This window comes from Abrus precatorius, unplaced genomic scaffold (genome assembly GCF_003935025.1).
Source record: "Abrus precatorius isolate BTA unplaced genomic scaffold, Abrus_2018 Scaffold2, whole genome shotgun sequence".
Classification (NCBI taxonomy): Eukaryota; Viridiplantae; Streptophyta; class Magnoliopsida; order Fabales; family Fabaceae; genus Abrus; species Abrus precatorius.
This window is the reverse complement of record NW_020874362.1, coordinates 1,114,116-1,135,728: the sequence shown is the minus strand read 5'-3', so window position 1 is coordinate 1,135,728 and position 21,613 is coordinate 1,114,116.

Genomic DNA, 21,613 nt, shown 5'->3' with positions numbered 1-21,613 from the left:
GACCTGGGAATTTGTTAGAACAGGATTCGAAACTTTGTATAGTTCTGCTTTTATTATTTAGCTATCGTTGCAAGGGCTACCACCTATCTTAGTTAAAAGAATGGCATTCACAAACTCTTTGGTCAAACAAACTTTTGTTATCAACCGTTGGCTCTTTAAATTTGTTAATTCTTTGCATTTAATCCAGAAGATGTGTATAATTGGACTTTCTTTTGTTTTTTAATTTTTATTTTTGTCAAATGGACTTTCTTTGTTGAGGGTTTAAAAATTAACCATCCGACACAAAATGATACTGGTCTGGTTAGGCCGTTCGCTTGGGTCCAAAGTAGTTCATTTGGGAAAATGTGGTCTCAAGAAAGCAAATACTAATCTGGGTCACATATATTTCGTTAAAAACTAAAACATTTTAGGTTGTACAATTGGGAACAATGTTGGCAAACCAATTGTAGGTTGTACAAGAAGATCTTGCATTATTATAAATATTGTTGTGTATAAAATGGCAATGTTTAAATATTGGGTGACTAGTTGTTATTATATATTTTCAATTGTTTATTCGATCAACACAACCGAAAGTAACCTGGAAAAGAGACCGATGAAATTGAAAAGTGTAGGCTGTAGTGCTAATTTTTGTGTAACGTTACGTAGGATAGTTCAACCTTCTCACGCAACCAGACTTGTGGCTTTCAATCTCAATTCTGAATATCTAATATTTTTTGTGAATGCCATCCAGCGATACCATGTTGTCTTTGGGCTTTGCCCCCGAATGTCTGGATCTGTAATAAATGTTAGATTAGTTTTGTTCATAGTTAGATGTTTCCTTATATTGTGGGACTCGTTGACCTAAGTTTAGTTGTGAATTTAGCACTCTTATGCAGCCATATTCACCCCTGACACTCTCCACAAAGTCCTCACATTAATAACAGCCATTCCATTAGGTGTTGCCCATCCAACGGATAAGTTCTTCTCTTTTTTGAGGTGAGGGCAGGGAAGGCTTGAGGAGGTTTTGCAAAACAGTTAGTGCCTTTTAAATACTCGTCTTCAGAAGTATCCATTTCCAATATGAACATAATTAAAAAAATTGTCTTTTTGTGTCTGGGATCTTCATATGAAAAATAATCTGAATTTATGTAAGGTAATTAACTGGAATAGTACACTTTTCGGGAAAATTCTCATTATATTTTTGTGATTGAAGATACAACTAACGATTGGAATTTAGAAAATAATTTTATAACGTGTTTAATGAAAAATTAAATATATATTATTAATATATTAAAATATTTTAAAAAATATACGTTTAATACTTTTTATAATTTTAAGATAATAAATATTTTTAACTGTTTAACATGTGCTCTTAAACACATTAAAAAATCTGTTTAATAAATTCACAAATAGAAATTAAGCATGACAAGGTTATTCACCTGGTATTATCATAAGAGTTTAGTTTGCTAACTAATACCCTAATTCACCCTTTTAATTGAAAAATTAGTAAATAGTTTTTTTATTAAAATTTAATTTAAAAATATATTATAAATAATAATGAAAGTACAATAATAATAATTTTCAATGAAAAATTACTTTTAATTCTATAATTAACGCTTTAAGTTCTTGTTAGGATATTCATTAAAAAATCAAAAGTAATTTTTTTATTAAAATTATGTTTCCCGGTATTAGAAATCACGGGAAAAAAAAGTGTATTCTAAAAGACAGTGGTTAGTATTTAGCATGTGGTTAATTAGTTAGCATTTGTATGTCATAATTATAAAATGAAAGTTAACAGACCCCAATTTCCTACCCAACTTAATATTTTTGTTAGTGAAGAAACCACATTCTATGCACTTTTATGTTCACTTGGTGTAATTGGTGGGAGAGCTCAACATTCTAAAGATAAAGATCTCCACTTGAATAGAAAATGAAGAGACCACCACGGTCTCCAACCCAACTTCCTCTTGAGGGACATAAGTCATAGCGTTCTCATTTTTATTGGATCCTTGTGCCCTCATCTATAATATTTCATCACACACACTAATTGAATCTTGTTTACCCAAATTGCTTCTCTGCCACGTCTTCCAAACACTTCCCATAATTGTCTTTGGTTATTAATTAAGATCCATGTTATTGTTTTCCCACAGATCCACTTGCTCAAGGGATGTGTCCCTTTGTTTTTAAAAGGTATAAATCTAATCATTAGATTATGCGGGTTTTGCAGCCACCTTATATATAACTTAATCAGAGCGTGCGAGCATTCTCCATCACTAAGGAAGTGGGAATGAAGTGCCACATAGTAACTGAGACAAAGTTAAGACACATAAATCCCGGAATCTTCGTGTTTATGGGACATTTTGCATATAATCCGATATTATAGAACAAGTTTGTGGGGACCATCTAACTCACTTCATAAATGTACATAGAATCTGTATTGTGAATTTGATTTACTCTTCAAATCAACGTGATAAAGGCTGGTTGGTAACAAATCGTGAAGTTGTTAAGATTGTCTCTCTCTCGCATGTTCAAACAATTCACGTAGAATTAAATATCAAGCAACATGGGTATATGGTGGTCTACCACTCTCCTTTTGTTAACTTTTCCCACCTTTTTTAAATGGCGACATTTCGAGTTTAGCCAATAAGTGAGGAGAAACTTGGAGAAGAGAAAAGATGCCTAATATTGGACTGTATAATCGTAGTCCCACCAAAAGATTAAAAACTCACAATACGCGACGAATTAACAAAAGCTACAAAGAGATACGGAGGTTTTAAAATATGACACTTGGATGGTATTAGAAAAAAGCATCAACAGTTCTTGATATGATATATGATATGCGCCAATTGATGACCTAATAATGGGTGTTATTTGGACGATAATCAAGAGCCTGCCATCACAGATCTATCAAATTGAAATTGAATGATGTTACCGCAAACCCTTTTATGCATTATTATTATGTACACTACAAAGAGATGCTTAGTGGGAGTTCTGTAGCATACTTGCATGTATCATCCAAGTGGCTTCACAATGGATTCTTCGATTACATTTTATAGCTAAATCCACACGTTCAATTTTTAAATAATCATTGCATTCTATTTTGGCTCCCTGTTGTATGTGTCGCTCCATGGACGAAAGAGATGATGGCCTCATGCATGTATCTGGGTGGATGATGTGATTTTGAATGGGTGCACATGATGACGTGGTGGGTATGTTTTTTCTTTTTTGGGAGGGAGTTTTGTACAGTTGTGAATTTGTTCTTATCCTTCGTAAACCCGACCAATGCTTTCCGTTACAGAACTCTTGTCTTTTCCTACATCAACCGACGAACGTAGAGGCTATGGAAGCGCTAATGAGTTTTGCGGGTACGACAGAATAAATAAAATTTATTTTAATAAAATTTATTTTTCTTTATATTTGATATGTACAGTAAGAATAGGTATTATGATAAAATTTAATTTAAGTTTTTATAAAATAAAATTTCCATATTTTATTAAATAAAATAACATAAAATTATCTTTACTTAGACTCTTGTCTTTTCGCCAAACGACTAGTATGGACACGAAAGCGAAGACGATTTGTGGATATTATGGTAAATCCACTCTCAAGTTGACTTGATATCCACGCCACGGTCATGTCACGACGTGTTTCGATTTTAATTGGCAGAGGATGATTTGATCTAACGGGGAAAGTAACTTCTGTTCAATTCTACTCAAACAAAGAAAATAAATAATTGAAATTTAAAATAAGAAAATAATTTCTTTCATTTATGATAATAGATTATTTAAATGTACTAATATGAAAATATTTATTTTTATGTTAAAAAATAAATGACAATTATGAAAATTAAAATTTAATTTAATAAATAAAAATGCATATCTTTGCCATAATTATTTAGAACAATTAATTAATTATATTGTCAAATTTTATTTTATTTTTTACATTATTAGACTTTACACACAAAAATCAACTAGAAATAAAAATCATCCACCTTTGCGATTACATTTTGTACTATGTATCAAGATGGACAATTGTCCATCCACAAATTAAAAGGAAATGACAATTGTCTTTAAAATTTTCATTCTTAGTCATTTAAAAATAGAAAGAGATATTCAATAAATCTTGATATCTAAATAACATAAAACTCTTAGAGTCTTATAACTTATGTAAAATCTTTTTACTCAAACTTTTTATTTAAGTATATAATTTGGTGCTTTGAAAACTTCTTTCTTTTATCATAGCATTCTTCAACAAGTGTGCTTGCTTAGCATATAAGCTTAACATAGATGCATGTCTTGCTTAGCATATAAGACATCTGGTTATTTTAAGGACTCAATTGATTTCGCTACAATAATTATCTCATGACTTGCTCTTTGATAGTATGTTTTACTTTAATGTTGGATTCTTATTAGCCTTAAAAAAATTAAAGCAATTAATTAACTTATGAGTTGAAATCTTAAGGAACCCCATTTTTTAGTTATATCATATTTTTATTGTAGTTTTCTTAAAGCATGAGTGCTTCCCAAAAGTTATAGTCTATATGCATTTTAACCGTCTCAACTGATTTGATGATTATATTGCTTCCAATTTGACTTGCTTGCATATCCAGTTGCAAAAAGTTTTGGTGCAAAGGGCATCTTACTTGGTTGTGTATACTAGTGAAATTTGGTTGTTCATAATATATTCTTGCAAAATATAGGGGTTGTTGATTTGCTACCATTGAGATTTCAACTTCCTGTAATCCTATTAACATCCACAACAAAAACTCCTATCTTTTCACATACTTAGTAGACCATCACTTGTAATTATTATAAGTCATGTCTTCTTTTAGATCATAAACAAGTATCTTTTTTCAGGAAATGAATATCTTAGAGGTTAATTATGCATTTTCTTTAACCACATGTTATAACATTTATTACTTTAAAGAAGTTTTTTAATATTACATTATTGTGTTATTTATTCATTTAGTTGTTTGAATAACATAATAAAGTTTCTAAATAATGACTTTTTAATAAATAAGATACTAAATATAAAGTGATTATGGGACCTAATTAGATGTCATAAAGCACACTTAAATTGTCCTAAATCTTATATCATCATTAATAAGGGTGAAAATAATATGTTTAGACTATTATGTGAGTGAATTCATGGTAATGCCTCAAAAGTTATGAATATGAGATATAAAACCTATCACATAGATATATATTAAATCGTTAACAGTGCATTGGACTAACTTTTATGAAAGTATTATATAAATCACTATATAAGTATCATAAGTTATTTTCGCAACAACTGTGTAGTGGTTATTTTGATTTAATCATCACTATAGTTTACAATATAAAAAGTTGTATGTTTAGATGTCATCAAATGTTTTATCTGACATGACAACTATAAACGTAGTTATTAGACAATGTTGCAAATCATATGGAAAGGATGAGAACGTTTAGTGAGACTATTAAGTATATGGTCATATTCAAATAACATTAAAATAAGATATTGAAATTATTTGTTGTAAGCTTACGTAAAAATGAAAAAAAAGTAAGATTGAACTAAGTGATAAATTTAATGCCTAATGTTCAATCTAAATCTATAAACAAAGGGACTACACTATATGGTAACATTTATTGTAGACAAATTTTTTGTTAAATATATTAATATTCTTTTTACTTAAGTAATAATATGTTGTTAGACTCACTCATTACTTGTAAAATCAAAAGACATTTTCATATTACACACAAAGAAGTAATTGACTTGAATGCCTACATTATGAGGTGATTTTAATTGAACTTTCTATTTGACTAACGTTATATTTGATTGAGACAAAATGAAACAAAAAGGAATAAATTTGAAAAGATGATAATATCTTTTTTTTTGTTTATCAAAAAAAGTGAAAGACAAAAAAGGAGTGAGGGTCTCACATAATTCTCAAGCTCATAGAATTTATAAAAAAAAATATGCTAAAAAAAGTAATTCTATATTTTATAGTTTTATAATAACAAATATATTATTTGACTAAATACATTAAAACTAATAAAATAAAAATAATCTCATTATGTTATAATAATCATACTTTTTAAGGATATAATTGTTAATGAAAGAAAATATTTTTTCCTTTATGTTTTTTTTACCTAATTAAGAAGGTGAGGTGAATATCATTCTTCCTTCTCCAATATCAAACAACATAAAAATTTATACACTTTTTCAACTTTCTTTCTATCGTATGCTTTTCCCTTTCTTTTAAATGAAACAAAGTTTTGGTACACAATAAAAATGATATTTAATAAGATTAAATTGATCAACATAAATTTAAATTTATAAATTATATGGATTAATTAGCATATTAAGCTACCACTAAAAGTATTGTTACTAACGTTATGAAGTTTCACTTCTTATATATGATATAGGTGTGATGGCTAAAATGTTAAATGTTAAAAGAAACGAAAAAAGAGAGAAACAAGAATAATAAACTTCACCAACGATATATTTTTTTAAACAAAGTTAATAACTTTGATATGAATCTTTAGCAGATTGTGCAATTATAAACTTTTTAATTTTTCTTTTTTTCACATTTCATAATTTATTCCAAAATTTAATATATTCATTCCTAGTAAATTTGTTGTAGCAACATCATGTATACATTGGCTAATAAATACTAACTCTTTATAGAAAATATGAACTTGTTAGTATTTGCTAAGACCATGTTGGGATATATCTTTAATAAATCTTAGAATCTTTTTAAAGTTGTGTATAATAACTCATTTAAATAAAGTACTTATGAAAATGTCAACTCATAACATAGTTGATTTTAAAATTGGTTCAAATGACAGTTAACCTTCACGAAAATGTTGTTTAACATAGAGATGCTTTATCCCTCCAACATAAGGTACATATGCTATAAGCATCTTAAAAATTTGATTATATTTGATGGTATCGCAAATTTGTAAGAGTTTAGTGAAAATTTAAATAAGATCTTCAAATGGTAGACTAATAAGTTCAAAAAATGTTTATAATTTAGAAATTAAAGAAGAATGACTTGATATCAAAAGCATCACATCAAAAGAATGACATATTTTTCTTAAGCCCATCCAAAGTAAACACAAGATTAAAATCATTATAAAAGTTTGATAATATGTTACCATAGAAATAAAGTAGACTATAAACATAAAAGAATCAAGGAAAGCAAATAATGGAGTTAAAAAATTAATTAAGATTTAAGATTATTAAACTAATTCCCCTTAATAATAATATAAAATTAATGCATACAAAATACATTTGAGGGAAAGTGCCATTGCTTTCAAAAGTGATAAACGTATTTGATTCTTAAGTTTTGAACCTACAAAATTAATTAATAATTTTTTTTAAAAATTATTAAGCTATCTAAACAATCAAAAGAGAATGCTTGCAAGAGAATTAATAAAAGAAAATTAATAAAAAATTAAAAATCAAATTCATGCAAAAACTTTTACTATAGAATGCCCACATCTCTAACTTCACTAATATTTAATAATGAAATTATAAATTTTTCTATATTTAAGCATTTTTCTAACAATTATCAAATAGAGAATTAGTGAAAGAAAATAATAAAAAATAAAAAATCAAATTCATGCAAGAACTTTTATTATAGTCATAAGTTACTGACATTGTTTATCATAACCAAAGGATTCAATTTGGTCATGCAACCAGTTAAGAATGTAAATAATTGATGATTGTTAATTTTACAACCAATTAAACATTAAAAATTGCAATTTTTTTCATTTAACCATTCCAAAAAAATTAATTTATCTGCATATTTTTAATATGAAATAAATACAATAAAATAAACTCAATGAAAAAGAAAAAAATAATATTAAAATAAGAAAAATTTCAAATAAAATATGAAGATCTACTATGAATTTACTACACATGTTATGTTAAGAAGGTAAACGGAATAATGATCCATAATCAAACCCATAAAAAGAGAAAAAAAAATGAAAAGGAATCCAAAAACTCTATTTAGGGAAAGTTACTCTTCAAATCTTTAAGAGAAATCTCCTTCTCATCTCATAATCAGCTGCAAGCTTCAATCTTTCGAGTTAATAGGAACTCTAAAAACAAATTCAAGATGAGGCAAGAGTTATTGAAGTTAGTAAAAGATTATAAAAAATTACATGTATCAGAAATTAGTGTCACACCTTAAATAATGCCCTAAGATAAGAATAAACATTAAATAATGTAAAATGAGTTTAATTCATAAAATCTACAGACTTGACTTACCATGACTATGTCAAAAATAATATCGTCGAGTCTAACTTTACTTAAATTTAACTAAGGTATACAATAAATATGAAATATGTGTATTTGCTAGGCAGTCACGTGATAGGGTAGGAGTGAGAGAGAGAGAGAGAGAATGAGAGAAAAGGAGAAATAGACAGGGGTGACATTTAGCGAGAGGGGGACAGAAAGAAAGCAGAAAAAATGAATTGAAGGTGAAAATGGATGGTTGAGGAGCACGTGTATTGATAAGATGAACAATATGCAGGAGAGGTCATATCAGAAGGATTGGAATACTACGAATATAGATAATAGATAGTAAGATAACAACATAAGGAGGAATGAGACGAGGGATGGGTCATCGGCTAAAATAGGAGAGAGGAGGGAACACACTGCACAAAACTTCCCCAATCGTCCCACCCAGGGCCGCACCCTTGTGTCGGATTCTAACCATACAAACTGCATAAAAACACCCATAAAATAACAAACGCAAGAAATGACACCTCCTTTTCAATTACCCTTTCTCTCCCCTTCCACAAGTACACCCCCCTCTCTCTGCTTTTTGTCTCCCTTTCCTCTCTCTACATGCAAACCTGTACAATCACCATGCAAGCCATCACCAACCCCTTTCAAAATCCATTCAACTTTTCATTTTAATTAATACAATTTTCAAAATATGAATTTAAGTGCACTCTTAATTTTTGTTGGTGGCTCACATGATACAAAAAATATCAAACAATGTGCTCCTATCGCTATTAATTTATATATTAAGATTACAATATTCTTATGAGAATAGAAGTTTCTCTTGGTTTAACACATGTTAACTTTTTCATTATTAAAAAAAATTCATATACAGGTGCATTATATCATCACATCCAAAGGCAGATTTACGTGCGTATAAAAGTATTTATATGTGAATGTGCTTAGCTAGAATATGTTCCACCAAATTAAATATGACACTCCAATTAATACAATGTTTAAATAAGAATAAATAAATGAATATGAAAACAATACATATATATCGACTAATCATCATCATTCATTCCTCTTATATTCATTTATGTCTCTGATGATGAGTTAAGAAAGAAATCTCATAATATTACCACTTAACTAAAAACTTAAAAATATTACTCTTGCAATGCAATTTCCTTTAAATGAGCCACATCAAACCAAATATGTAGAAACCCCTTTATGTCACCGACCCGGAGAACATAAGGACTTTGCTGGCTTAAAATATAATATACTATTCTTACTATGTATTTGTTAATTAGGACCAAGATACACAAAGATGTTTTGTTTTTTAGAGTGTGTCAATTTAAGGTCTCGATGATAAAGAATCGTAGGGACTAGGCAGAGCTGTCCAGATCGGCCACCTGTGCTATTGTTATTATACTACTAGTTAATAAATCAATTAAGCAAAGCACGTAATTATAAAAGAAACAAATGGAGAGGAATATCTATACATTACATAGAAAAAGTTGCTGTTAATTAAGTAATCGATCCCATAAACATTCCTCGAGCCACTCCATCCACACATTCATTTTCCTTTTTTTTTAATCATCCCTGGTCAACTTGGATCGATTCTACTTTCCAACTGTCTTAATCAATTTTTTATTCAACACTTTAACTACCATGCTTCTCGTTCGTTCCCATGGGGCTAAGACAATTTGCAACATTATTGAAAACATGCTGCCTAATTGTTGTCATTTGTCTAGTCCCGTCTCATTAACTAGGCGATGAGGGGACTAATATTCACGTTCAGTCAATTATTTTAATCTATATTTGGATCCAACATCGTTAACGTTGTTCCTCTGACTCTAATTTCTCCATGTGATAGCCAAGAAGAGACATGGCCTAACCCCAGGGCATATTGTTTGGCATCGAGCCTACAGTCTAGGTTGTGCTTCGCAACCAGTAGTGATTAGCAAATAAATAATAACTTTTATTTTTATAAATCTTTTAATTATCAAATAAAATAATTTTTAATAGGTTTGATAATTTTAAGATAATGAATACGTAATTTTTTAATATTTATTTTATAAGGTAAGAAGAGCATTACTAAAACAGATTAAGAGAATATAATAAAATTAGTAAATAAAATGGAGAAGGAAAGAGGGGCACGTACGGAACCCACCCTGTACAACAAAAAACAGGGAACAGGATCTCTTGCTTTTGATCATTTCGTAGGCGATTTGTTCCTAACTGTTTTATTTGTCTGTTTATTTGAAGAGACGAAAGAAACACATAAACATGATACGTGTCCATGACCCATGTTCTTCTTCTTGATTGTGACGATATAATCCTTCCAAATTCTAAATATATATCATAATTCGAGAATTTAATTTTAAAAAGGGTTTTTTAATCAGAACGATGCCTTGTGGTCCTATCTTTTTATCCGGGGCTTTTCTGGAGTATATTTTTCCTTTTAAATTAAACTTTATTAGAATTCGTTAAGGATCCATAACGAATAACAGCCTTACACGCAAAGAAAAGAAGAGAAAGAAAAAGGAAATAAATAGCTGCAAATCATAAGATAAACCGTTGGCTATTTAAGAATAAGAATGAAATTAGAATGGAATATGAGAATGAATTAAAGCCAAAAGTTTCGCGGGAAAGAGTCATGCACTTAGTAATGATCTTATTTTTTTCCTCCACTCATAGGCTTAATTATTCTGTCGTCATCTCCTATCAGTTAGGTATTTTGGATATGATCCAAGTTTGTTCAATGAACGATTGAGTAATTATCATGAGACAAAACAGTTGTTTTTAAGAGTGAGATTCCAAAGTAGCTTCACGACCAAAAGAATGGACTGATCTATAGAAATTATTCTTCATAATAATCAGTCAAAAAACTAAGATCTAACATTTAATTATTATGGAAAATCTTCTGAAATGCTTTCGTGATTCCAAATCTAATGAGGTCTTGACAACCATCTAGTCAGAGAATAACATGGTCAGCAAAATCCTGGTGGGTTCTTAGGATCACGCTTTAATGCAAAAATGGTTAATTTCAATTATTAACAATGAGCAGGAATCTCTCATCTTGTCATTTTAAATTTATCCACTTTATTCTACTCCCAAGTATGCATTACGAGGGTATATATATATGTAATATGCCTCTGTGTTGACCACCAATTTTTCCAAACAAAAGTTGAATCTCGATGTCCACGATCAAATTCTAAATATGGTTAGTTTACATATTTAACCTTTTTAAGTACTTGATCATACTTATTTAAAAGGGAAAAAAAATTAGACTCTGTTCATTATTTGAAAAGTCAAATTATTTTTTTAACATTAGATTTTCCTCCGTTTTTTTAATTGCATAGATTATTTTATCTTACACTTTTCTTTCTTCTCTTTCTATTTCTTTACATTGTTGATTTTTTAACAAAATTTATGACTAAAATAATTTTCTTATCAAAACAAAAAAGAACCTAAAACAAATATAGTTTCATTCTTACATATATATATATACGGTAACTGAGAGCTGTTGTTTGGCGCATCTTTTTTCTATCAAATCTTGATTAGAATTAAACTCTTTTTGATGTTGACCTCATTTTCTTTTTTCCGAGTGTACAGTTGAGGTTGTAAGAGAGTTACAGGTGATATTATTCATAAAAATATATTTATAAGCTTGCATTGCCTAAATAAGATATATGTTTATTCAGAGAAGAACATGCAATGGTACGGTAACATGCTCCAAAATAAAATAATGCAGCAAGAGAATTAAAATTGTCCTGGAAAGGCGAGAGCCTAGAAAGTTATAGAATTTTTCCTAAGATCATGCCACATAAATTTGCTTTTAATTACTTTTTTTTTGCCCTTTTCTTTTCTGATTTTGTAGCGTAGATAAGGATGCATAACGCAAGTGACTTACTTTAGTTAATATCACAAATTATAACGAACTAAATTATCTTCTTGTAGCCCTTATATAATATTATCCACACAGTCAAAATGAAACCGATTTCTTCGTTATAATCGTTTATTATCAATTTTTTATGGTCCAGTGGAAGTTCCACCACCAAATTATTGATGCCTAATGGGCTAAGGAGGGGAGGGGGAGAGAAATGAAAAGGAACAAATATTTAGTTAGAGTAGCATTAAATAGTTTATTGTAACTTGTTGGTGAATATTCCAACTAACTTATATATATTTATATCTATCCATAAGCAATATATAGTTATTAAATATGTTAGTATACTACCTTCTTATGAGGAAGAAAAAGAGAGAAAAATAAAAGTATTGTCATTAAGAAAGGCGAAATCTCTTACAGTGAACTTACAGCCTAATTGTATTTTCGTTTTATCTTCTAATATTTATTATCACGACAATTTTTTGCTTTGGTAAAAAATATTTTGATTTAACCCTTACAATCACTAGATTTTTAAATAATTTACATGCAAGATATTAGTCACTGTTATTTATTAAAATTGAGTCTTCACAAATTGAAAATATCAATTATGCTATAAAATATCATTAAGTATAAATCCTTAAAATTTACTGTATTTCTTAAATATGTCATCATTTTTTTTAATCATCGCTGCATATTATTGTCACATCATATTATTAGTGAGCGTGGCACGGGATGTTATGGTATATATCTTTCCACTTACCCGCATGGGATGTATATGCATATGTAATGTATGGTAATATGAAATGGGAATGGCTCTGCATGTTTTTAACTTAATAATTGCAAATAAAAATATTTGTCTTCGGTGGAAACACTGCAGAATATGTAGAAGACAATCTGTCAAAATTGCAGAAAATAATGAAGTTTTGCACAACCTTTTTCCTGACAGAGATGGCATAAGATATTAAATAAAATTGATGACAGAGTAACCAAGTTTAAGTTCATTCCCTTCATTTAAAAAATGTCCAAAAATAGTACGCAGTAGGACAGTACCAGCTGCGTTTTTTTTAAGTAAAAAATTTAGAAGAGAGAAATTTGATCCAATTTAGTCAAACGAGAAATCTAAAAAGTTAAAATGTGGTTTTAGTTTGATTTAATATATTGTTAACAATTTTTTTTTACATTGTCAATTAATTAAAATTTCAATAAATATAAAATTTTAATTAATTTAATAAATTTTATTTTATTTACTAATTAATAGTTTATAATTAAATATTAATAATAATGTATCAAGCATTTTATTAAATTTTATTTTCTATACAGATCAATCCAATCAGTCATTTTTTATTCCTAAAAATAATACACTTTTTAGTGAATACCTTCTCGTTTTCTTCCCATCATTTTGATATATTGATTCAGGTATTTCTTTCCTCATCTTTAACTTCTTTTAACCATAATTATTATGCTTTTGAATTAGTTATTAAAATATTACTTCCATAATATATTACTGTTATAATTAATTATATCAATAATTTTTATATTTAAATGTGTTAGATGAAAATTTTGAAATAATTTGATTTTCTTTAGATTATATAAAAAATTACTATAGTAATAAACTTATAAAAAATATGTGAAGTTATTTATAATAATTAGCATTGTATTTGAAATAATTAATTGTTAAAAGAAAAGTTTATTATGGGATAAGTCACGGTATACTACTCTCCTGTCTATCTTATAATTTTATCAATTGAACTGTTTTAACAAAATATAACGAATATTTAATTTATTTATTAAATGAAAAAGAAGCTAATAATGTATTCTTTTTTGTAAAGTTTGGTAATAGAGTAAAGTTATATTTTTATAATTTTTAATTAAAATTAAACAAAAAAATAAGAAGTTTAACGAGATGTTTACGTTCTAAAACTATCTTTCAGATATGGAAGAACACTTATAATTAAAAACAGCAACTGAAAAAGAAAGATTTTTTCTTTCTTCCATTCCTTTTTTTTTAATTTTCAAATCATTACTAAGAAAATGATTTGATACATAAAGGAATTTGTTGACATTTAAATCAAACATATATTTCATCTTAAAGTTAAAATAATTTTTATTTAATTCTTACAAAAATATAAAATCTAGTGACGAGTATTATATTCATGTACCATTAAATAATTTTTATTTTATAATATTTATTTATACAAGTATTTTTTTAATGAGAAAGAAAACTTATTACATTACAAAAAAATTAGTTAAAATATTTGTAATAAAGTTTCATCTAAGGACAGAAAAGAAAATTCCAAAATTTTAAAAATTGAGTCAACTTTGAATTGAATGTAAATATACTTTTAAGTTAATTAAAGCTTTTTATAGTAACACTTGAACGTTTGACACCAACTCTTAATGTGTAATTTGCAAGCAAATGCAAGTTGAATAAGTGCATTGTATCAATGAGTAAGATTTATAGTAAATCATCTTATATCTTCTAGTTCAAGTTAAACATTTAATTTAGCGTAGAGTATGCTTAATATACAATAGTGGTATGAAAAACTTAGTCAACATGAATTTGAGCTTAATACATTACTACGTCTCGTCATCGCAGAAGAGGGATTTCAACTATCATTAGTATTGAGTTTAATTTTATTATTTATAGGTGGCTTCTAAATATCTAAGTTTTTTGTGCTATTTTAAATAGCTTATCACTGAATAAGATTAATCTTTATAGTCATAACTTATACTGATTTATAACATAATCAATGTTTCGCTTGATTAGATTCAGAAGAATTGTTCCACACCACCGTAAAAGCTACTCATACCAATGTGAGTAGAAAAATTACCTATTATTACTCATTTATTAAAAAAAATTGACAAAGTTCAATTACAACCCTTCTCTAAAAATTGAACAATCTTGTAAGATGTAGGGGAGTGATTCTCAAATAGGAACAAAAGTCTTTATGATAATTAGTGGACAACACTTTATGCAATAATAGCTAAATGAATAGTTTCAATTTTATGGGATTTTTTTCTCTTTTAACACCAAAATTATATATAATTATGATTCCAAATTCTCTTCCATTTAATTAGTCAAACATAATTACTAACTTTAATACCAAAATTATATAGTTACAATTATTTATGTAAGTATAATACTTATCATGTTAATTTATGTAATATTTAGCTTCGACATTATTCTTTATGATTTTGCATATTAGAATAGAATAAAATAAACTCAAGAAAGGGGATTGAATTCTAAAACTGGTTAGTAACATACAATGGGTGCCACAGCTACCTTATAGTAGTAACGTGGCAATTACAAACTACGCATAACTAAGTATTTTCATAATTTTCTATACGAGATTGACTTAAATGTTAAATCTCACGGTTTTGTATCTGGTTTTCAAGAGGACGAAAATTTTTAACAAAAATATTTATATGTAGATTATTTGCGTCCTATATCCATATGTATTAAATTGTATGATATACATTTTCATCACAAATGAAATGTGTAAATATAAATATATTGATATTTAAATTATAAAAATAAATATTTGTATTAAATGTGAATAAAAATTATATATGATTTGATATCTCAAATTTAACTTCTTAAATTTAAGTAAATTAATGGGACTAATTTAAGATTAATTATGATAATTAGATTTAAATTTACAAATAAGTTTCAAATTTAAAATAGAATCTATAACGTACTAAAATTCTTAGGATCGATCTTTTAATATTTAATTTTTGCTACAATTAGCTAAAGTTTAAATATCCTTATTCGTGACTTCTGAAGTAATTTTAAGTCATTTTGAGAGAGGTAGTTTGAGAAAGAGAATGATTCATGCTCATCTGAAAAAAATAAAAAAGCATACAGAAAAGCATCTGTAGTATATGTTGTAAACACAAAACAAGAAACGAAAAAAAAAAAAAAAACAGTATCTACCATGAACTTCTAAAAACAGATGAATAACTAACATACAATTAACATTAGATTTCCGTTAAATGAAAAGTAAAAAAATATCAATGATTCTCATCTTAGATACGAGAGACATGAATAAAGTTGCTTGGAGAGTTTTGCTAGCACAGTTGTTAGCTGATAGGTTAATTGGACATTGATAAGACAAATGAGGTTAACAACAATCTATTCACAAATGATGATAATGTACTTTTATATGTTTGAATCTTTTTTTGAAACTTTTTTTTAAAAATTTTTTTGAAAGATAATCTCACTAGCAGTGAGCATGATGAGCATATTGTTAACGTGAACTTCAAAGACTTCAAGCAATTAAAATAGTTAACCAAGTAATCTCGCTAGCAGTGTAAACATGAGCATGATATTTTACCTCGGCTGAAAACCTTGAAATTATATGTTAATTCCTAGGTTTACAGGAAACAAGAGAATTTCTTAGAAAAAGGACATGAATTAGTGGTTAATTTGCAAGATATCAAGACAATTTCCTAGCTAGCCTACATCTGCATAGCCCTTTAGTTGCAGTGTGGATGGCAATTACGGAGAACAAGCTTACCGAGGGGTTCCATTCAGATTTATATGTAAATGATGGGCTTAGAGATGGTAAAGTAAAATTATCCCTCAATAATCTAAAGGATTTGGTTAGGTAGGCCAAGTCAAGATTTTGTAATTAACAGCTTACAAGTTTAAGTCTTTATTATTTTCTTTTAGATGAGGAAAATGTAAGTTTTAAATATTTTCTAATTTTAACAATTTTTTCTGCCTTAGAATGACATATTATTTAGTCTTCTAAAATATTTTAATATTAAAAAAATCACCCAATTAGCCTTTTGTAAATGAGAAGGATTTGGTTGGATATCAACTTCACTTTCACTCAACTTGAGATTTGGATCCATAAGGAGATTGGTCAATATTTACACTAAATAGATTTATTGAGTTTCAACACAGGAAAAATGTGTTTTCTTTGTGACGATAAATATATTCCTTGTTTGAAATAAGTTATTTCTTGACATAGGAAGGTTTTCAAGCTGTCAAGGAATTTTAAGTTGAAAAGCTTTTTGTAATTGCCATTAAACTTGAGTGATGGCAACTAGAAGTATAAATGAGTAAAATTAATTCAATATGTATTTTAAACTTAAGTTTGACTTATTAAAAATATAAAAAAAAATATTTTAGCTTGATCCATTTATTTAAATAAACAAAATTACAGCTTGAGTTAACTTATTAGAAACTTCAAATTTTAAATTTGACTTTATTAGTTTTTTTTTTATAAACTTTGAATAACTTTTTTATTAAATTAATATTTCATAAATATCTTTAAATTAACAAATAAAATAAAGATAATAAAATATAAATTTATTTACATAAAGATGACTTAAGTTTAGAAATAAAATTATAATCATTTATTTAAAATACAACTTTTAAAAATTACAACTAGATAAATGTTATATGTATAAATGATAGTAATCAAAATTATGATTTTCAAGTGAATATCATACAAAAAATTATAATTTTTTAAAATATTTTTTACGTATGTTTGAGATCATAAACCCTGATAAAGAAGAGAGATGAGAATGAAAATAGAAAAAATTGTAATGAATAGTATGATATAAAAAATAAAAATTAATGATGTATAAAAATTGATGCAAGAGAAGTAAATATAAAAATATGTTAACACTCTAGGTTGCTTTTATATAAAAATAAGTCTCAACTGATTATTTCTTTCTCACAATTTATCATCCTCTCCTATTTCTTCTTGGCTGCCACGTGAGGAAGGGAGAGATTTTAGAGAAATTTTGTTCTTTTAAATTAAAATCAACTTGATGAAAGAGTATATTGATAGCTTAGTAGACAAGACACTAGATATTCTATTCTTGAACTTATGTTGAATATTTCTTCTCCTATTTATATTGAGTAATGCAATGGAAACTAAGGTAGACCTCTTCTCTCCTTCATTCAAAGAACTCGCCCATGTATGGACCTTTACTTCCTTCACTTTATTTCTTGTTTTTGTAATTCTAAATTTCCTTCATCTTTTTATGCATCCTAGGCCAGAGGAAAGTATAAGTAGCAAGCAAACTATGAAACTCTTGACAACCTTTTGAGGTCATGGGAAGAGATCTTGCAAATCTTAGAGCTTGGAAGCAAGATTAGTAGTGTTTGGGAACTTTGAAACTCTTGATCATTTCAAGCGTTTAGAGATCTCATGCTTTGTGGCAAAACATAGGATTTATTTGTTGCTTTTATGTTTGATTTTTTTGGTATTTTAAGAATGAAAATATGTTGATCGAGCCTTTACAGGTATATGAACAAATATTGTTTTTCTTGCCTTCTTCATATTCTTCTGTTTTGACAAACTTTGTTAGCATAATTGATTAACTACGTCTCTTATGTTTAAGGACGAAACAATGAAACTCCAATTTCATAATTTACGTTAAATTAAAAGAGAAGAAAGAGCTTGTACCTGTGAAATGAAGAACACGGTAGGTTACCATATCCTTATATCTCTTTTTAGTTACACATTTAACATGAGCTTGAAAACTTTATTCCCGGTGGAATAGTGTGTTCTGGCTGTGCTACATAGGAGAGAAGAAAATTAGTAAAATGTAATCTTAAATAATGGAAATTCAAGAATGTCAATTTTATTAAATGGCATTTTCAAATCAATATATTCATGTATAATTCTGTACTTGGATATCAATGTGGTAGCTGCGGGTCAATTTATTTGATGGAGGCTGTAACATCAACGTAATGTTGTCATAAATTGGATGGTGAACTTTGGCTTAATGAAAATAAAAGTTAATAAATAGAATCCATAAATGAATAAGACAAAAAAATAGTATCGGATGAGAAAAGTGTATTCCTTGTCACTCTTTTAGTAGTATCTGAAAATATATAATATAGCGGTTGGGAAGTAGTGAGTTGTTGTTTTATTTAATGTATTTTACGGTAAATTTTAAATAATTATTTAATGATTTAAATATGTTTTTTATGAAATTTGATATTATATTCTTAAAAAAAAATATGATTCTAGGCTTTATAATTAGTTATGTCATCATTAATTTAGTGGTTATTAAAAAAAACTAAAATTTTGACTTTAAATATATTATAGATTAAATTATTAAAAAGAATTTAAAATGATTAACACTAAAAATTTGTAAAATATAAAGATTAAAAATATATTTAAGTTTTAATTAATTGTATAGGTAGATTTATTCGATGAAGAAACTATCCTAGATAATCAATTGATAAGAAAAATGGCCAAGATAGGTAAAACAGGTAATATAAACACTTCTACATTAGTTAGAGTTGGTCGAAACTTTTTTCTTAGATTTTTTTGTCTGATAAAAAAACTTAAGCTTACAATTGGCGAGATTGGGTCACGAATGGTATGCTTCTTAATTAGGTTAGATGTTCTATTCTAGTTTCATTTAGTGTACTCTCAGCTTGCAACATACAATATTTTATGCACATTTCTAATAAGGGATCACATCCATCAAAGTTCTTTCATATTAAGAGTTTTTAAAATTTTCCATAGTTATAAAATTCATGTCACATTAGATTATAGTAGATCTCTTGTACTTGAGCAATAATTCACTTGCATTCAAAATCTCTCTCTCTCTCTCTCTCTCTCTCTCTCTCTCTCTCTATGATATCTTTTGTTTCTATAGTTTCATTACTTTGCTTCATGTTTGAATCTTTGAGAAATTGGGTTTTAAGTTTCCTTCAAACTTGACTAGATAAAGTTTTGATAAAAAGATTTATTAAACAAAAAATATGAAGTACAAGCGAAATAGATATTATTATCGAGATATATTAAGTCTTAGAAAGAAGCAGCTTAATTTGAATGTTTATAGAGGTAATAAGGCTAATTTTTCTAATAGAGATATATTATCAAACTAACTTTATTACACCCTCTAAAGTTAATTGGACAGGGCCGAATTTCTCTAATAGAGGATGAAACTTGAAAATAAATGTGAAGAATTTGTGATAATAAACATTAATTTAAACGATTGGTGATGAAAGTTAGAGCAATTATGTTGTGCTCGTGTATTTTAAATTGTGGCAAGCACTAAGTTAAAGAAATTATGATAATACACCTATGAATTGAAAAAGATATCTCAAGAATTTGCAGTAAGCACTAGGTTAAATATGAAGCAAAGTAATGCATGTTTAACTGTTTCTGATTGCGCAATATAGGGTTATTCATACATTAATATATGCATCTTGATAAACTTTGGATAGATGTAAAATAGAAAGTGTAGTCTAAGGCAAAAAAATACCATGGTGAACAGAGTAATAATGATATAGTAATATACAAATGGGAATTGAGTATAAAAAAACCAAGGAATAGATATGGCATGCGAATTGATATAGCTATGGAGAAATGTTATTTTATTTTATTTTTCGTTACAAAAACATTACTTCATAATTTGTGTATAATTGTTTTACTGTTTATGACGATTTTTAAAATAAAAAATATAATAAAAGTAAGGTTATTTTTTATAATTAAAAGTAAAAAATTAAAAGGATAAAAAAATTCAAATAAAATATTCCCTATTTTCACACAGCTCAAAGCCCCAAGTGGCAAAATTAAGAGATTGCTTCTAAAAAAACTCTTTTCTCTCTTTCCCTTATAATGTTATAGCTCAAATTCATTAATGATTTTGTTAACATCAAATTTTAAAATAATTTTAAACATTAAAATTATGTTTTTATTGATAAAAAATTTTATTTTTAAAATATTAAACTGTAATAAATATTTTTATTAAAATTTATTATTTTTTAAAGTTTAAGATGAAAAATTATGCCATTCTCATTAATTAATTAATTAATTGTCTTCATAATAATTACCAATCGAGATGAATTTCAAGTTAAATTTATTCATCATTACTAATTGACCTAATAATGAAGATATTAACGCCTTTTCCATTACTTTATCTATATTTATTTAATTTTTATTTTTTACCTAAATATATTTTTATTCTTACATTTTAATATGTTATTTTTTCTTGTTTTAGTAACTTCACATTATTTTTTATTTTAATTTCTATTTTTTATTTATTTTTATTTTAAATATCTATTATATTGAAATTATGTCAAGTGTTAATTTTTAATTGGACCATTACAACTAAAGAAACTAAAAGTAATAGTTGATAAAAAGTAAGACCTAAAAAAATATTTGAAAGGAATAAAAGAAAAAATTGTTAAAAATAAGGAATAAAAATATATTTAAATTTTTTTTTAATAAATTAGTATCTTTGATTCAGAATGTACCTAGTCTACACAATTATTATTAATTTCTTATATTTGAGATTGTTTTATTCCTGTTGATATAATTATTTGGATAATTGAGATATCAACATCCATGATTAATTTTTATACGGGAGGAGACACGAGGGTGGACCCACGGTATCAGGTCTGTTAGATTTCTGAAATATTTTAAATTTAAAAATATTTTATGTATTTTTATTTAAATTTAAAAAATAGAAAAAATTTATTTTTAGTATTTTTATAGAAATCATTAAAAATAAAAATTATTGAAAACAAGGTGCCGCATAGTTGGTCTA